The sequence below is a fragment of the Schistocerca nitens genome, chromosome 1 (assembly GCF_023898315.1).
Source record: "Schistocerca nitens isolate TAMUIC-IGC-003100 chromosome 1, iqSchNite1.1, whole genome shotgun sequence".
Lineage (NCBI taxonomy): Eukaryota > Metazoa > Arthropoda > Insecta > Orthoptera > Acrididae > Schistocerca > Schistocerca nitens.
This window is the reverse complement of record NC_064614.1, coordinates 1,185,304,138-1,185,323,377: the sequence shown is the minus strand read 5'-3', so window position 1 is coordinate 1,185,323,377 and position 19,240 is coordinate 1,185,304,138.

Below are 19,240 nucleotides of genomic sequence, written 5' to 3'. Positions count from 1 at the left end.
TTAAAAAATTGATTTAAAATAGGCACATATTAAAAGTTACACACAAGACCATTACGCAAGTAGCAAATTCTACAATTTTTATAATAAAACTACAATCCAAATAATCGTCACCTGCAACGTGACAGCTAAATAAGGAGCGGGTTGATTGCATAGAACATAACGAAAAATGAAATGACATCGAATCCAGTGGCCAAAAGAATACGCATCAGATGTGAAGCACATTTAGGAGGGTCACGTGGTTTTGTAACGTGTGTGTGCTTAAGAAGAGGTTTACTATCTTTTGCCCAAAAAAGGATGTTCTTTGAGAATTTTTTTCTCGGGATGTGCTATAGACATCAATGTCAAATTTGGTCCAAATGTTTATTGATATTTCCTCTACACAATGGAATTTCTTTGACCGGAAATGTCGAAGATTATAGGCGGAAGTGCCGTCGGAACGAAACGAAGTTTCGATGTAGACCTCCACGCGCGGTATGTCACAGGTCAGTCGGCTCGTCTGAAATCAAAATTGACTTTAGCGAAGTATATAAGATCCTTTAGGAGTTGTACCTCGCTTAAGTTATTTGGTTCATAGGAAACAAAATGGGGGCCATTTGAAAAAAAATAGGGTTTTTCTCATAGATTTTTCGACTTCGTCGGCCAAGTAAAAATATTTATCGTTGATAGATAGGAATAAAAGTGGTCCAGCTACTAGACAATTTAGTTAGCTTTGTCGGAAACAAAGAATCATGCCAGTCGGTTTAGTAGATTTGAAGTTACCATACCGCGCGATGAAAAAACGTCATTTCGAGAAAAACGCGTCTTAAGTTTTGACTACATATAAATGCAATATTATGCAACTGACGTTCAATCTGCTATTCCGGGTCCATAAACTAGTCCTTCCTCTTCCTCATAGAGGGAATTCTGCTCGATCTGGGCCATCCTGCACTGCTCCAGAGTCGCTCGTACGGCCGTTGACAAGCGGTTTTCGGCCGCTTGAATCCGGTGGTCATGCGAATGCTTGGCAAACTGCGTCGAATAGAGTTCCGGGGTGAGGTCCATCGTTGGCATCATTGCCATGGTCTTCAGAATTGCTGAATACCCGTCGCTGAAGCTGCTCACTGCCAGGAAAGTCGCAATTTCCACAGTCTTCGCACCAGAATACAAATGCTTGGGGACTAACTTCCAAACATACGCGTTCAAACTTTCATTTGAATTTTGTGTGTATCCTCCCAAGCACCGGTATAATAACTCGTCCTCCGAAAGAAAAAAACTGGTGCGTGAAAAAGGCCGATTTCAGACAGGTGTATTTTTTGTTCAACCGCGAATAACAAACATTTCCGTTCCGTATTCGGAAAAACCGTTTTAGGGGTGCAATCTAAACACTTTTATAGATCCAAAAATGCAATTTAAAAAATTGATTTTTTGAACCAAAAGATAGTAAACCTCCCCTTAACAGGCAGAATTTACTCGTCACACACCACTTATTAACATCTGCAGACCTCCAACACCAGAGAAGAGACCAGTCTACTAACACACTTACACAAGCCATTCCGCTTCGGTAACAGCCATCCGTGTAGCCGTGAAGCAAACTGCGCCCAGTCTAGCCGTGTCGCAAGTTTCTGGCCAACACCCTCTTCCTACTTCTTGTTGCCGTCCACTAAGGCAGCCGCGGCGTGTAGTTAAATCCAATGGCCGTTACCACTACTTAGCTCTGACCCTGTCAGACAGTCCTCGCCGCTCAAAACCACATACCCGTTCTGCTAGCTGTTCTGCGAAGGTTCCCTCGGTGGCGCCTGTGTTGCGATGCACGTGGCGCAGCGCCGCCACCTGGCTGTTCAACCATGTGTGTCGCACAACGTGTGGCGGCTGCGTGACGTCTTCATGTACAAGCCTTTGTGCAAATCACGTTTAATTGCCTGGCAGAGGGTTCACCGAACCACCTTCACAATTCTCTATTATTCCAATCTCGTATAGCGTGCGGTAAGAATGAACACCTTTATCTTTCCGTATGAGCTCTGATTTACCTTATTTTATCGTGGTGATCGTTCGTCCCTTTGTAGGTCGGTGTCAAGAAAATGTTTTCGAATTGAAACGGCACATAATCCGTGATACGTATCACAGCCCAGATAAACAATGTACAACAACATTGTTAGTAAACACATGAACTCAAATCTCCTTGCTAAATCACAGCTGTACTTGATGGCACAGTAAGTTAGTTGGGCTGACAGCCTCGCGGAATATAGAAGTTAGTTTCGGAGCTCAATTTGGAAGTAAAAAGCTAATTGAAATGTGTCTCGATCCGTCAATAACTCGAAGCTCATCTCTGTGGCAAAAATTATGGAGCCGTTCAGCGAGCGTGGAGTGGCACTTTGGGGCAGTGCGAGGAGAACTGTGTTGCGGTTGCGGACTGAAGCGGTCCGGTGTTAGCCCGTTGTCTTCTGGCTTCCAACACCCCTTACCAGCATGAGATTTTCTCTCTGCAGCGTAGTGTGCACTGATATGAAACTTCCTGGTGGATTAAAACTGTGTGCCGGACCGAGACTCGAACTCGTCCCCCAGGCTGTGGCTAAGCCTTGTCTCCGCTTTATCCTTTCTTCCAGGAGTGCTACTTCTGCAAAGTTCGCAGGAGAGCTTCTGTGAAGTTTGGAAGGTAAGAGACGAGATACTGGCAGAAGTAAAGCTGTGAGGACGGGGCGTGCGTCATGCTTGAGTAGTTCAGATGGTAGAGCACTTGCCCGCGAAAGGCAAAGGTCCAGAGTTCGAGCCTCGGTTCGGCACACAGTTTAAATCTGCCAGGAAGTATCAAGACTCCTTAGTTCGATAGAAGACGTCGTCATCACACAAAACGCGGGTTGCGACGCCTTGTCGTAACAGAACCGAGAGGTCCGAAAGGCCTGGTCTGTCTACAGTAGGATTTCCTTTTGGAGGTGTGGCCGTTTGGAATTTCGTCCACCGAACTCCCTCCCGCAGCATGCTTCATAATTGCAAAAGGGCCCCTAAAATATTGTGGCATGTCTAAGTGAGGTAACACAGTGGTTAAGGTACTGGACTCATCTTGGTGGGAACTGAGCTCAAGGGCGAATGCGTCCATGCAGATCGTGGCGTAGAATTTGGATGGGAGTGATGTTCCCCTGGGGGTTGTGTGAGCAGTCAATCTGTACTTTACTAAATAAGCACATATGAATACCAAAGCCTTTGTGCTCAAACATTACCAGTACACAATTCAGTAATGTGGTGACACAAGAATAACACCGTCCAAACAGGCCGCTGTGACATCCTCAGCCCATAGGCGTCATTGAATGCCAATTTCGTGGGTCACGTGGTCAGTACACTGCCCTCTCTGCCGTTTCCAGTTTCGTGACAGGAGCCGCACTCAAGTAGCTCCTCAATTGGCTTAACTTCGGTGATCTTTTGGTGACAAGGACATACAACAATACTTCACAGCCGGCCGGTGTGGCCTAGAAGTTCTAGGCGCTTCAGTCTGGAACCGCGCGACTGCTACGGTCGCAGGTTCGAATCCTGCCTCGGGCATGGAGATGTGTGAGGTCCTTAGGTTAGGTAGATTTAAGCAGTTCTAAGTTCTAGGGGACTGATCTTCAGATGTTAAGTCCCATAGTGCTCAAAGCCTTTTGAGCCAATACTTCGCATCAGCAGTAATACAATAACCTCATATCACAATTGGGCAACAATAATATGCCTCACAAGTTACTGTAAATTACATCATGTATGTAAAAAGAAATAATATTACTTCCATACACAAAGACTTTACCAATCGGCCAAAAATAAAATGGGAACTTCCTTCTGCCTTTCAATGACTTAATATGAGGGGAGCACTAAAATAAAATCGGACAAGCACAGTGACTCACTATAATTAACTACTACCTGCTAATTCCAACTTTCACCATATCCTACACAAACTGAGACAAAGCAACATAACCACATGGAACTACATTACTACACCACCCACAAGAAAAATGCAAAATACATCAATCGATCACTAATAAACAATCATTGTGCAACAGCCTCGCTGTCTTTCCAAATTCACAACCCAAATGGTACACTATATCACAACACGGACCTGTTGTGCAGATACATCTAATAACATTTTGGTACAATCAAATTCCTCGCGGCCACGTTGTGCTTCTTTACATGCAAACTGTACCAAGCCTTTTTCGCTTATCCCGCCACACACCACCACACAGCGTTGTCGGCCAACTCTGACAAATACCAATGCTTTCCAGTACAATATGTGGCAGGCAAAAGCACATGTACTCAATCCTCTGCTGTGAATCGCAGTAGCCAGACCCCCACCTAATTTGCTCGCTGACTATGAGCTGCCGTCTTCTCCTGGACGCCGGCAGCAAGACACCATCCACTACCCAACATCGATGATGTCCTCGTTACAGCCAGCCGTGTTCCACGCTGACAGTTGTACACTGCTGGCCACCGTAAATGCAACACCAAGAAAGACAAGAGGTAGTACAACAAGATTTATTTTGTAGATAACAGGTTGACCAAGTATCAAATGATTACGTTTACGGACGTCTGTGACATGTGGTTCCTGCCAGATTCAGTAGCCAGAGTAGCCGCCATTGTTGGAGATCACCGCTGCCACACGTCTCGGCATTGAGTCAAAGAGACGTTGGATGTGTTCCTGGGGTACAGCAGCCCAAGCAGCTTCCACACGTTGCCAAAGATCATCTGGTGTGGCAGCTGGGGATGTAATCTGGGTCACTCGTTGAGCAACCATGGACCACATGTTTTCTATCGGCGAAAGATCCGGAGAACGAGCCGGCCAGGGAAGCAATTCAATTTGGTTATTGACGAAGAACCTTTGGACAATGTGTGCCACGTGTGGTCGCGCATTATCCTGTTGAAATATGGCTGTGACCGAGCCCTGAAGGCAAGGAAGGACTACTGGCTCCAGCACCTCGGATATGTAGCGCCGGCTATTTAAAGTACCGGCAATGCGTACTAGAGGCGTGCGAGAGTAATATCCAATACCGCCGCATACCATAATACCCGGTGCAAGACCAGTGTGGCGGTGCATAATGCAGCTGTCCAGCATCCTCTCTCCACGGTGTCTCCACACTCGAATCCGACCATCGTAGTGCTGCAGACAGAAGCGTGCCTCGTCAGTAATGACAACGTCATTCCATTCTGCCGTCCACATCCGTCTGTCATCACACCATTGGCGACGGAGACGTCTGTGGTTCTGCGTCAATGGTAGACGAAGCAATGGACGCCTTGCGGACAGACCACTCTGCTGTAAACGGCGTCGAATGGTACGCGCAGACACTGGATGATGCGTTACAGACGCAATGTGCTGTGCTATGGTTCGGGATGTCACTGAGCGATCCGTCACTGCCATGCGCACAATTTGCCTATCAGCACGTGCAGTGGTGCACCGAGGTGAATGCGATCGACCACATCGGTCCATCGTACCCTCCTGCATCCAACGGTCACATATCCGCATTACAGTTGTTTGGTTTCGTCCAACACGACTAGCGATTTCTCTGTATGATAATCCACAATCTCGGTAAGCCACTATCCTTTGTCGAACTCGGATACTTGATCAAACGATGTTCGCTGTTGTCTACGAGGCATGACTGTCTTGTGAAACAACCACAAGGTAAACACACGTGCCGAACGTACACTCGTCGAAATCGCCAAGCCTTAAATGGCGCTATGAGGTGGCGCCATAGGCGCGCGTGATGTGCGTCTGCGCTGAAATTCTAATCAGTTGCATATCTCATCGCTGCAAACCCATGGTGTAAATTTCACTTGATTCGGATGCTTCCTTCAGGGTGTTGCATTTACGGTGGCCAGCAGTGTAGTTCAGTGGCTGCTGTTTCCGTGACGCTCGTAGCCTCTTCAGAGTCTGTTTTTCTCAATGGCCATCAGCGAACTGCCACCTCACTCTGTCATGCCTTCATAGAGTAACTGTGACCAGCCAGACCTTCGGTCAGCCACAGTGATGCAAAGAGAGGTCCAGATGGCATGTTAACAAGAGCCCAACAGCGCTTCACGACTACAGTTGAATCCATGGACGATAGCGGATCGCGCAGGTCAGCGCAGTGTAGAGAAATAGACAGACGGGGATTGCAGTGTTGCCGGTTGCAAACAACAGCTGCGGTACGCGCATAGAGATGTAGGCGACATAGAGTTCATAAGCTTGTGTTTAAGGGTCAGCGAGCAGCGACACAATTATTCGGTGAATTTTTATTCGGACTGTTCCGATTTTCGGAGAGTTAAGCCCCCATCATCACATGGCTACCAGTGTGAGATTGTTGTTGTTGTCGTTGTCTTCAGTCCAGAGACTGGTTTCATGCAGGTCTCCATGGTACTCTATCCTGTGCAAGCCTTGTCATCTCCGAATAACTACTGCAACCTACATCCTTCTGAATCTGCTTAGCGTATTTGTCTCTTGGTTTTCATCCACGATTTTTACCCTCTACTCTTCCCTCCAGTCTGACTGTGACAGAATTACAATGTCGTCGGCAAATCTCAAAATTTTAATTTCTTCTCCATGGATTTTAATTTCTTCTCCTAATTTTTCTTTTGTTTTCCTTACTGCTTGCTCAGTATACAGATAGAATAACATCTGAGATAGGCTACAAACCTATCTCACCCCCTTCCCAACCACTGCTTCCCTTTCATGCTCCACGACTTTTATAACTGCCATCTGGTTTCTCTACAAATTGTAACTTGCCTTTCGCTCCCTGTATTTTACCCCCGCCATCTTCATAATTTGAAAGAGAGTATTCCAGGCAACATTATCAAAAGCTTTCTCTAAGTCTGCAAATGCTAGAAACGTAGGTTTGCCTTTCTTTAACCTATCTTGTAAGATAAGTCTTAGAGTCAGTATTGCCTCGAGTGTTCCAACATTTCTACGGAATCCAAACTGATCTTACCCGAGGTCGGCTTCTACCAGTTTCTCCATTCGTCTGTAAAGAATTCGTTTTAGTATTTTGCAATCGTGACTTATTAGACTGATAGTGCGTTAATTTTCACACCCGTCAAACCAACTTTCCTTGTAGCTAGAATTATTACATTCTTCTGGAATGTCTCATACATCTTACTTACCAGATGGAGAAAGTCGGATCGAAAGGAATCGGACATGCAATGTTCTGGCACAGCGAGTTACGATGCTTTGTACCAAGCATCAACTCACAGGAAGTATGATTGCTTGTGTCCAATGACAACATTAAAGTTTACCGGTAATTTCTTTCCTAAAAAATCAAAAAATTGCTTTAATGTACAGTGCTTAAGTATTTCCAACACTAGCACAGTCTACCACAAATTAGATGTTATATAACTTCCTGAATGAAAAATATTGTACATAATATTGGAAAATTTTCCGTCTTTTGTGACTGTGACAAACGTCTTATTTACACCAGACACCTTGCTTAAGTGAAAGCATACCAATTCAGTCACGTACTCACAAAAGATTAAAGACTAAAATTTATTGAGTGTTAGTGAAGTGCAATGTGTCAGAAAACGAAATTACTTGTTTGTGTCTTACACAAACAGCAGTTATTTTTTGCTAAAATAAAGATCAGTCGAGACAAACGTTGAATGTGATCTTACAGCCGCAGCGATGCACAAAACTACGGCGGGTAATCAAGTGGCAATACAGAAGTCAAAGTATTGCCCACTGAAGATCCTTCAAAATAAAGCAAAACGCGACTGGTATCAATAAGACTCTTATTACAGTCGCAAAAGACAAATTACATTTCAATATTACTGGTAGAATTGTAACTGTGGAGGAAGAGCTATAGAAAAAGAAAAGACAACGTGAATGCTGTATGTGGGGCTCACCTTTGGTTGTTTTCAATTGCCGCGACCGTCGTAAATCTATACCCCTGCATTCCGTGTCTATGTCTCACTCATCTGGTCTTAGAGTGATCGAACATATTATCAATTAAAATTTCCCTCTCCATGTCCTCCTCCTGTAGCCGTTCTGCGTGCCGAACACAGCCCATGATGAAGGCCTTATGCTGTCAAGTGCTTCATGGAAAAGCCTCTCTATTTCAGCAGTTTTAAATGTCGTGTTTCGTTCTGCGACGTATCCTTTCACTTGTGCCCACATGAGCTCTATTGGATTATACTGACAATGATATGGTAGCAAACGCAAAACTACAAGGGCGTATTCCCTTGCAGTACAATAGATATCATACACTTTCACACGAGACTTACGAAGCCCAACAAGATTAACAATTCAGCCCCAGCTTGACTGGCAGCGTGAGGAATCTTCTTACTTGCAAGCCACATAATGATATCTGCTTTTTTTGTACTTCTTGTGCGGGCCTTAACAACTGAGTGATAACTCGCATTGTCCATAACAGTTACTGAGTCTGCAGGCGAGTAAGCAAGAAACTGTTTGCTAAACCGTAATGTAATTCACTTCAGAATGACAATCATCTGAATTGCCTTTTTTTGCCCGAAACACTAATTTGCTTTCTGGAATGAATCCAGAAGCAGAATCAGCATCAAGCACAATTATTTGTTCCCCTTTAACAACCGGTACATTGAAACCACCCGAACCATCACAAAGTTTCTAGCACGCTTTCCTTGCACGATTCTGGTTTACCCATGTTTCGTCGAAGTAAAAAATGTTCTGAGTCCCAGATTCGCTTATTTCAAGAATACTTCTTAAAAACTGTGCCCTTGAAGCAGCGACATCACAACGTTCCATAATTTTTTTAACAGTAGGAAACTCGCCTTTTTTGTACACATTTAGCACAAGTCGCTTTAGTACATCTTTGTCAAAAGAAAGCGTCAATCCTGAAAATTATTTCTCTGACTTGTTTATGGAGAATTTGTCGCTTATCACCACCATCAGCCATGACAAGTCGCAACAAACTGAATAAAAATTCACCGAATAACTGCAACAAACACGTTTAACACTCTCACTGACCAAGACGTTCACAGCAGAACGCTGAGAAAATTACTGAACGTTCATTGGCTTTCGGAAGATGACGTCACGTCTGATGTGCAGAATTAGCCTAAACTCGACCGACGTCTTTCTTGGCTGCAACTATAGTTTACCGCTGCCCACAACGGCCTCTGGCGCTGGCAATTGTTGATGTCTCTGCTTCCGCTTCTTCCCAGTCCCGACCGACTGGAAAAAAGCGCAGGTGACGCCTGTATATAAGAAGGGTAGAAGGACGGATGCTCAAAATTACAGACCAATAGCCTTAACATCAGTTTGTCGCAGGATTTTTGACTCGGTGCCCCACTGCAGACTCCTAGCTAAGGTACGAGCATATGGGATTGGTTCCCAAATATGTGAGTGGCTCGAAGACTTCTTAAGTAATAGAACCCAGTACGTTGTCCTGGATGGTGAGTGTTTATCGGAGGTGAGGGTATCATCTGGAGTGCCCCAGGGAAGGGTGGTAGGTCCGCTATTGTTTCCTCTCTACATAAATGATCTTTTGGGTAGGGTGGATAGCAGTGTGCGGCTGTTTGCTGATGATGCTGTGGTGTACGGGAAGATGTCGTCGTTGAGTGACTGTCGGAGGATACAAGATTACCTGGAGAGATTTTTGTCATTGGTGTAAAGAATGGCAGCTAACTCTAAATATAGATAAATGTAAATTAATGCAGATGAATAGGAGAAAGAATCCCGTAATGTTTGAATACTCCATTAGTAGTGTAGCGCTTGACACAGCCACGTCGATTAAATATTGCAGAGCGATATGAAGTGGGACAAGCATGTAATGGCAGTTGTGGGGAAGGCGGATAGTCGTTTTGGTTCATTGGTAGAATTTTGGGAAGATGTGGTTCATGTGTAAAGGAGACCGCTTATAAAACACTAATACGACCTATTCTTGAGTACTGCTCGAGCGTTTGGGGTCCCTATCAGGTCGGATAGAGGGAGGACATAGAAGAAATTCAGAGGCGGGCTGCTAGATTTGTTACTGGTAGGTTTGATCATCACGCGAGTGTTACGGAAATGCTTCAGGATCTCGGGTGGGAGTCTCCAGAGGAAAGGAGGCGTTCTTTTCGTGAATCGCTACTGAGGAAATTTAGAGAACCGGCATTTGAGGCTGACGGGAGTAAAATTTTACTGCCGCCAACTTATATTTCGCGGAAAGACCACAAAGATAAGATAAGAGAGATTAGGGGCATATAGGCAGTCATTTTTCCCTCGTTCTGTTTGGGAGTGGAACAGGGAGAGAAGATGCTAGTTGTGGTACGAGATAGCCTCCGCCACGCACCGTATGGTGGATTGCGGAGTATGTATGTAGATGTAGCTCTCCCACTTTTGCTTGTCACTGTTTCCCACCACCGGTTTTCGGGCCAAGCACGCCCACGCTAACAAGTGAGGCCGGCATGTCATGGAAGGACCCAGTGCCGTGCCACAACTTGTTACACACAGTCCACTGGTCTTCCGGCACTGCCTCAAATCGATGGCGCTTCCTCTTGTTAGTGCAGACTGAGCACCATTCTGTCACGCCCTCAGGGCAGGCCTTACCGTGGCACTGCCTCTGCAAATTTTCCGTCACACGCACCATCTGGCAAGCTATGCGTGCTATACTCACGGTGGCGCGACTAACAAGTGTAGTTAAGGTCACTGATTTGTGACAGAAAATTTAAAGTTTGTAATGTATATATGGAAAAAGCTAAATGATGTTTAAAATAATGAAATTTTATAATACATGTATAATTAGAAGAAAAACATTGTATATTGGAAGCTGGTTCATGCTTAGGGCACTTGTATTGTAAAATGTAAAAGATGTAGGTAAGTCCCTCCGCAACGGAAGCGGCTCGGCACCATGTAAAAGGTGGTTTTGGCGGTCGAACTGGGCGGCTACGTGGCGGGAACGGTACGCAGTCAGTGGCTAGCCGTTTCACGATACACACCGGCGGTGCCAAGGGAGGCAATTGGAAGCCGCTTTGCAAGGAATTTTGCCTCAGATGTGAGTTTGGCTGTTGAATGGTACTCTCAGCAATATGGAATACCTCTAACACATTGAATATCCGTCGCCATGAAGAAATTGTATAGAGCATTCAAACATCAAGAGCCGTGAGTACAGTTAGCTACCACGTCGCTTGCCACCACTACTTGGCCACCGCTCCACCAACTTCATGAATACAGATATGTATCAGAACATGGACCAGTTAATTTGTGTGAATGATGTAATAATAATCCAAGTGCTATAAACCAGTGTTTGGAAACATAACTTTTATCCTTATCATGAACCTATGCAAGATCCCCTCCTAAGTGTTCAGAAAACCGAGTATCCTATTTCTAATGAACTAGTGATTTATTTATGTTTGTCAAATGTTCAAGGATTAGCAAGAGTTGAAGTTAGTAGAATGTTGATAAAGTGCTCAACTTATTGCGAATTGTCGTTTTGCAAACATTCAGTGAGAAAATGTTAGCCGGCCGGGGTGGCCGAGGGGTTCTAGGCGCTACAGTCTGGAACCGCGCGACCGCTACGGTCGTAGGTTCGAATCCTGCCTCGGGCATGGCTGTGTGTGATGTCTTTAGGTTATTTAGGTTGAAGTAGTTCTAAGTTCTATGGGAATGATGACCTTAGAAGTTAAGTCCCATAGTGCTCAGAGCCATTTGAACCATTTTTTGAAAATGTTACTGTCCAAAACATCTGCTTCACAGGTGATGAAAAAAGGCAAACAAGCTATACTCATTTGAAACTTAATTTAGCTTTGATTACCATCCTGAACGAAATTTTGAAGTTAATTCTCAGTATTGAATAATTTGCCTTGGAAAGTAAACATATAAGCTATTTCAAGTGAAGTTAAGAGTTAATTTTATTTGAATTAGTCTTTGCCACTGAAGTAATATTAGACTAGTGACTAGTGACTAGTGACACCATACCAGTTTATGGGTCCCCATCATATTCTTCACATGTTAAAAAGATAAATGTACTATTATTATTACTAACGAAATCTGATATACTTCTATAAACTGGAGTATAAACAGTGTGATTGTGGTATTATTTATTTTAATTGTGGTATTTATATTTCCATCCTTTCCAATTTTAGTGCTGCACCTCTTGCAGGAACATTTAAATACTGATCCAAGTAACAATATTGAGTGTAGCTCCTATTACTGTTACGTGCAGTATTGGTGACTGCTGCTACACACAGCTCAGAGAGCCCTGTGTCCGTTTGTATCCCGTGTGCTATCAAAGGGAAATATGAATGAAAGTAACTTCAATAAGTAACATTCAATTTTCTTAAACATATGTTTCCAAATTCATGTACCTAATTGAGCTGGCGACAGTTAATTTTTTTCATTCGTATACGAAATTTACTACTTTCATTAAACCCCATAGTTTATGGCCTGTTTAGTTTTTCTGTTAAATTCACCGTATTGAAAATTACTGTCCAATACCTTTATCCGCTAGACATACATGCACGGTCAAAATTATAAATCCTCTTTTAATATTTTTGTGGGATCTAAAATTTAAAAACCTCTCTCACACCGGCCTGATTTAGCTTCACTGATCAGGATAGTAAAAAACATGTGTATATTAAGGGGATTTTCATTCACACAGCAGGCTTATCACATTCACACAGTTCAATACTGTTCTATCCTGATTAAATTGAGCTTAACTTAAATTCCATAAGGCAGTGAAGCAATTTCGAAGTCTCGGTGCGACGAAAATTATCAGTCGATCCCCTTAAAACATTTGTAATAATTATTAACTTTCGGTGATCACATGGGGAAGACCGGAGCTCTGCTGGTTAGACCGTGTTAGCCTATTTATTGGAAGTAATAAACTGGATATCTTGAGCATACAAAACGGCAGGTTCGTCCAGTGTCAATCAGACGTTCCCCACTGATCCCATGCAACACAGCGTAGTAAGCAGACAGTATCAATAATAATCAGTTAAATAATACGCGAACACACTTACTTTAGTTTAGTTCATGTATTAAATTCCTTCTCATACAGAATCTCATCAAGATGGTGACTAGCTCAACAATACATACATATACATCTTCGTTCTTTCACGGCTAATCGGCAAGCACTCCTTCATTCTTTTCATAAGAGAAAACAGATAGCAGAGAAGCTATTCCATGGAGTAAATGGACGCTCCAAGAAATAATAGGGCTTGAAACTACTTTGCATTGATAACCATCGTATATTAAAGTTTAGGAATCGGTAAGATAAGAAGATACGTATTGAGTTATATAATTTATAAAATTTCTGAAAATATCGCGGAGAGACCGCTGCAAGAGACATTACACTCTCAAAGGGTAACAGCAGTTTGTCTCACGACTTGCTACAGAGCGAATGGGAAGAGAATCATGCTGTGAAATTTCAATTTCATGTTTCACAAGATTTAGGCCTTTTGTGGTTTCCATAAATCTGTTGATACTATTCTTCTTCTGTGAGTCATCAGTCTTCTGCTTGATTTTATGCGGCCTGCCACAGATTCCTCTCCTCATCTCAGAGTAGCGGATTAATTCTTTCTCTTGAAAATATGGCTGAACGCCATCACAATACTTGTCCAATGAGTGCCTGCGTTCCATCTCTAATGACCTCGTCATTGTGGGGACATTAAAGCCTAATCTTCCTTTTATTTTGCTGCAATAACCAAGAGACAAAACTTTCTCCTGTTATCTATGAATAACTACAGTAACCTGTTCTAATAATTGGGATGGACAGAAGACATTTGAAAGAGAGCACTTCACTTTAATCGATTAAAACAACTGCGGAGGTTGTCAATCTGCATGATTGGATGTGGTTTTGAGTCCTACTTCTTCACAATTCATGTCAAATATATTAATCACTACAGCCGTTCACTTGGTCTAATAACTCAGGATGATTAACTAGTAAGGATCAATCCTGTAACACAATTATACGATACGTTTACCCTCTCTAGTCCTCATTCGTGAACTTGCTTGTGCTATATTCAGAGACGTTGCCTTCGGTACATCGGAAAAAAGTTTTTTGTTACTTACATTGCAGTATGTTTCCTTCAAACCTGATCGTATTTTTGTTTATTCATACTAGTCCCACTACTACCTAGGTTTAATAAATTTTTTTCTAGAGGCAAGCAATGACTGAAACTACTTCTGTTGCTACTTCTAATTCAATACTACTTTCCATCAGCATAACTCTTTCCACTACTGACAGTAAGCAACAATACTTCTCTCCTGTTTTAGGTTTTTATGTTACTATGTTCGGTGTGATTACATAAGGTGCTTACCCATGGAACAAGTCGCTATATTATTCACTCAAAAGCGGTAATAAAATTAAACATCAAAAAGATAAGACTATGGGTACTAAAAAACACAAAAAATATTTACAGTAGTGTATACAATAAATCATACGGAGGGTAAACTACCGAGAGCAGCTCCTGTAGTGAACAAAAGGAATGGCACACGGAAGCCTTCCGACTTAGACTGAAAAATCTGTGGTTTATCGTTCAGATTTTTCATTTACTCTGGAATTGTACTGAAAATGAAGCCTGAAGAACAGTGCACACCTTTCTGTGAAACAGAAAAGAAGTGTTAGCCAAGTGGAAGTCGTTTTCCCGTTGAGAATTAACTGAATGGACGTGGCAGTTCCCGTTAAACGAGTTGCTATGAGGGGGCAAGTGATCACGGACAATTTAGCTAGACGTCATATGTTTTTGAAATTCCACTAGGTTCGACACCACAAATCGTTCAGAGTTGCCTATTCTGCGTTAACAATATTCTTTGTCAAAGCACGCATTTGACCCGTAATATGAGCTCAGAGATTCTAACAAAAGTAAGCAAGCAATCATGTTCCAGTGTCATAGTCAACGGAGAGTATTATAAATAAGGAAAGCAATTAGTTTCTGCGGCGCCAATAATTTAAATCGGTCGACTGGACTAATAATTTGATGCCCTTGTGACAATAAATACCGGCTTCCCCAACTGTTCAGAATCAGTCAAACATAAACTAGAATTCTTGGATGTAGCAGTCATAAAACCATTTCAATAGAAAGGCCTCCTCACACTTTAAATTTCTAGCTCCTGTTGCACTGTTCCGCACTACATTTCCACTAATTAAGAAATGTGCCACCTTTTCTACAGTAGAATTGAGATAAGTAATCGCCGAATATAAATTCTATTAAGATATCGGAACAGTTCAAAATAATCTGGATTTGCATGGACACTTGTACCATTCTATATAGGCAAGTGAAAGCTTTTACACTGCTAGCAGAATTTTACCGTGAGTCACTGTAAAAACGAAGTGTTGAAAGATGCACACGTAAGGTTGACATTGATCTGTAATGGAATTATGGAGTATTTTTGTGTTTGTATTTTATGACCTTTCGCGAGACCAAAACTCTCATCTGAATGATTCAATGTGGATTCCTGAAAAAGCCCTTGTGATTCTCAACTTCTCCTGCCCGTATTCCAGATTCAAGAGCCAGCAGATAGCGACATCCCGAACGATGCTGAGTTCCTTACCGGAAGGTATTCCACACAGATCTGCAGTATCACCTCACGAACAGAATACGAGTTTGGAGAACAACAAATAGCACTTGACACGTCGTTGTCAGCGGGATTAAATCTTCAGATATGAAATAAACTTTAACTGTTCACCCTTAATACTTCCAGAAAAGGTTAATATACCATAATTCTAAGAGTCTGTATTTACCAGTTCAGACAAGAAAAGAATAGAATAGAAGCTTTAAAAGTAAGTGCTGCAGAACAATGCTGTAGGGTAGAGAGACAGATTGGATAACTAATTCAGAGACACTGAACTGAATCGTGAAGGGTAAAAATTTACCCCACAACTTGAGTAGAAGAAAGGATTGGTTGTTAGGACACATCTTGAAGTGTCAAGGAATTGGTAATAGAAGGAAGCACAGCGAGGGCAGAAACTGTAGAGAAAACCAAGATTTGACTACAGAGACAGGTTCGTTGCAGTTACGAACAGTTACTTCAACCCAATCTTCAGGCTGAATACAACAACAGCAAATTTGTACTGCAGATCAAGAAAGCCAATTTCCACATACCTTACAATTTGATCTGCGCACATACTCATTACTCGGCACTTTATTCAAATCATACGGACGATGTACAAATAATCACAAGTCTTTGATTTCATTTTATGTATTCATATCTATATGGTACGAAACACGAAAGAATTGTCAAATGTAAATACAGTTTTACTCCCTGCTTTCTTGTCGTAACAAGTAACTACATCACTCAATTTGTTCCATCACGAAATGCCGTTCTCTGAAAAATATTAAGTAAAAAGAAGAGAAAGTGTTTTATATTAGATTTAACAATGTTTGTAACACCCAATGATCACTACTTTATATAAGTTTTGTTATAGTAAAACTGATTGTGATTATCTGTGTCCTGTTGTGAGATATATCAGGTGAAGCGTATGTGGAAGTAGTTCCAATAAAACTAAAACTAAACTCCTCCCGAACAGGCCATGAAGGCCCAACGGTAGCGACCTGCCGCCGTGTCATCCTCGGACCAGCGGCGTCAATGGATGCGGATACGGAGGGGCATTTAGTCAGCACACCGCTCTCCCACCCATATGTCAGTTTCCGAAACCGGAGCCGCTACTTCTCACTCAAGTACCTCCTCAGTTTGCCCCACAAGGGCTGAGTGCACCCCTCTTGCGAACAGCGCTCGGCAGACCGGATGGTCACCCATCCAAGTGCTAGCCGAGCCCGAAAGCGCTTAACTTCCGTGATCTGATGGGAACCCGTGTTACCACAGCGGCGAGGCCGTTGGCAACTAGTTCTAATACACTGGCGGTAAAAAAATCGCAGCTGCCAAAAGGAGTTGGTAGGCATTCTTCTACGTCTGACGGTTCAAAAGTCGCACCAGTTGCGTAAGAGAGGCGCTAGTGTCGCCACTATGAGGACGAAACTCAGGTTTGCTTCAAATACACGCTGTAACGGTCGTGAGCGTTATTTACCTTTGAGATTGGACATGGTGAGCTTATGGTAGTCAAGAAAGCATTTGAGGCGATAAACACGCTTTTATCAACACCTCACTGAATTTTAACGAGATCGTGTAATAGGGTTACGAGAAGCTGTACGTTCCTTCCAAAATATTACAGAAAGGGTTGGCAGGAATGTAGCCACTGTACATGATTGCTGGTAGCGGTGGTCACGAGAATGTACCGTCGCAAGAAGATCAGTCTCCGGACGGTCACGTGGCAATGCCAAGGACAAATACCGGCGTCACGTTGGACGTATCACTTACGAGCATCGTGCTGCATCAGCAATAGCAGTATGAGCAGTAGTTGCCACCACAAACCGGTTGTTTGAGGATCAGTTCCGATCATGACACCGACTCCAAATCACAGCCATTTACGGTGTCAAACTGAAGCTCACTGGAGGGTGGATATTTGTTATGTTCTCTGATAAAAGCTGGCTTCGGTGCCAGTGATGGCCGTATGTCGGTTAGAAGGAGTACAGTTAAGGGCCTGCAGATAACCTGTTTGCGCGCTACACACACTGGCTCTACATCTATAGTTAAGGCCTGGGGTGCGATTTCGTGTAACAGCAGGAGCACTCTCGTGGCTACTCCACGCAGCCTGACTTGCGTATGTCAATCTGGTGATTCGACCAGTTGTCCTGCCACTGATGAACGGCATTTCAGGGGGTGTTGTCCAACGAGATATACCTCGCCCACATGCGGCAATTTGAACCCAACGTGCTCTATAGAGTATCGACATGTTGCCTTGGCCTGCGCTATCACCAGATAGATCTTGACTCGAACGTATATGAAACATCATCGGACGACAACTCAAGCGTCATCCACGGTACTGTCCCTGTACATCCAACACACTGAAATCCGGCACCTGTAAAACACAATGCATATACTTTTGCATTCTTGCATTCAACATACTGGAGGCTATACCAGGTATTGTTGTACCAGATTTCACATTTGCTTTGGTTTATGTCGTACTTACACAACCTTGCAATATTAGTCACGTATGTTACCTAGAAGAATTTGTTCCCGAAATTTCATTAGTCTGTGTTAATTATATTTTGTGTTGTGATTTTGCACGTGTGTGTTTGTGTTTGTGTTTGTGTGTGTGTGTGTGAGAGAGAGAGAGAGAGAGAGAGAGAGAGAGAGAGAGAGAGAGAGAGAGAGAGAGACAGAGAGAGAAAGAGAGAGAGAGAGAAAGAGAGAGAGAGAGAGAGAGTATAATGTATTATCATGCCGGAGCATCTATTTTGTCTTTGTTGTACTTTTCCAAATTTTCATATTAATTGAACTGGTTTCCCGTTGGCTGCGTTATCTCCGAGCTGTTGATATCCGCAAAGTTTTAACCATGAAAATACAAGATCCTAGGCGTCCCTACATTTTTCACTTCAGAGGAGCTTCTCCCTCTCTCGTATATGACTGAGATAGCTGGTAGCGAATAATTATATTTTAGTACTTTCAACAGATATTTGTATGGATTGTAGCCATATATGGAAGTGAAACATGGAAGATAAACAGTGTAGACGAGAATAGAAGCTTTCGAAAATGTGGTTATACAGAATAATGTTGAAGATTAGATGAGTAGATCACGTAAAGAATTGAGGAGAATTTGTGGCACAACTTGACTGGAAGAAGAGATTGGTTGGTAGGACACGTTCTGAGGCATCAAGTGATCACCAATTTAGTATTGGAGCGAAGCGTGGTGGGTAGAAAGCGTAGAGGGAGACCAGGAGATGAATACCCTAAGCAGATCCAGAAGGATGTTTGTTGCAATAGTTATTTGAAGGTGAAGAGACTTCCACAGGATAAGGTATCATCGAGAGCTGCATCAAACCCGTCTCTGGACTCAAGGCGACAACAATAAGTGAAGAATTTAGGTATTTTCAACATTGCAGCACGGTCAGAATTCGTGATAATCTAATATGTAAGAAACTATCAGCGTCGATTGCGATAATGTAAAACCTTCACCTAGGTTTCAGCCGAAGTAATTGAGCCTTCTTCAGAAATACCTGATTCTATAATATGTCTACGAGGGCTGTTTTAGTTTTATTTCTAGACCATGCCCTCGTAGACATATTGTAGAATCAGGTATATCTTCTGAAGAAGGCTCAATTACTTGCGTTGAAACCTAGGTAAAGGTTGGTTTCACTACCGCAATCGAGGCTGATAGTTTCTTATATATCATAATTATATTTCTGCTATAAAATATCAACGAGAAAGAAGACGTTTTCCGGTTCGTAGTTACACAATTTGCCTTTTTTTTTACAGGAGAACCGAAGTTAGTAGTACAGCTCCCCTATACAGGGTGAAGCAGAAATTAACCAAGAAATTTTCAGAGAC